At 28.4% G+C, this 1,362-nt stretch overlaps 1 protein-coding gene across 1 annotated transcript in view; it reads left to right on the top strand.

Annotated features, from left to right (window-relative positions):
- Positions 1-1,362, top strand: part of LOC108577489 — a 20,406-nt gene that overhangs the window by 8,241 nt on the left and 10,803 nt on the right. The window lies entirely within an intron of this gene.

Raw genomic sequence — 1,362 nt, forward strand, 5'->3', positions numbered from 1 at the left:
TGTGTAAATTCAGATACTTTTGCAAACTAATTTAACGAGAATTATAGAGAGTTCTTTAAACGAACATCTAACAAATAATTAAAATTAGCAAAGATATTAAAATTATTCATTTATGCACTTTTTTTTTAAACTTATTTCATTTATTTTATATTCGAAACTGTTTACATATTTATAGACTTATTTGATTGTAAAAAAATATTGAATTTGTTTCGAACAGGAAAGAATAATTTCGAATGCATAATTTTGTTGCAAATGAAAGAGATCGTGACATCACACAGTTGTCACATTTTATTGTACATATAATTTTCAGAATATATTCAACGACTATTTGACATTTCCAAAGATACAATCGCTTTTGTGTTACTATTATCTGGATATAACCTGGCAAAGCTGATTTCACTCGGGTATTTACGATTGTAACACTTCGTTTCCAGCATGCTGGCTATTTGTAAACGCATTTACGACACTGTATGAATCACATTGATTGTTCTTTTGTATTTGTAGAAACGTTATGGCTGTGTGCTGTGTCCGATACAATCTCTGTGAAAATAAAGGAAGAACGAGTGTAACGTAAAAATGCACAAGCATCACACGTCAAAGTTCAACGAGACATTTATTTAACGACATTGGTTTTATTATTCGTACGTTCGTTGCATTTGCCTGTGGTAAATTCAATTGTTGTCGTACTTTGAAAATTAGTAATAATTGTTACTATGTTATTGACCATTTTGTGTAGTAATAATTATGAAGAATAGAAATAGTTAATTAAGACAGGAAGATTTTGTAAAATACACGTGTAAATATTAGGAATAATTATGAAGAATAGAAATAGTTGATTAACTTTGGAAAATTGTATAAAGTACACATGAAAATCATTATTCGAATTAAATTAAACCGAATGATTTTGTTTTTCATTGTCAGTGTCGTTTGGTAATTAAATACAGTTTGTAGAATAAATTATATAGTGTTTAAAATTATATACAGACTTTAAATACCGTTCGCTTCAACTTATTTATAATAGAACGATAGTAATAGTAATAGTACGTGTGTATTTATTATTTATGTACGTTATTGACCTAGAGTCTGGGATCGCTTGTTTATTTACACTAATACCCTCCTGCTGCTGATTCTCTCACATATTAAATTGATGCTTCAGATGGCTATTCCCAGCTTAACATATTTTAATCAAATTTACCATTGAAACATTTCTCAAGATTCTTTAAAACAAGCGATTCTTTTCTTGCGCTCTTTAATTCAAATTCAATAGTGTCACTGAAGTGGCATTTATTCTTAATACAGTGCAATTCAAATTTCTATATTTGAAAGTAAATCAAATCATCGAGGATATCAAATTATCTGTGT

Source organism: Habropoda laboriosa, unplaced genomic scaffold, assembly GCF_001263275.1.
Source record: "Habropoda laboriosa isolate 0110345459 unplaced genomic scaffold, ASM126327v1 scaffold804, whole genome shotgun sequence".
NCBI classification, from domain to species: Eukaryota; Metazoa; Arthropoda; class Insecta; order Hymenoptera; family Apidae; genus Habropoda; species Habropoda laboriosa.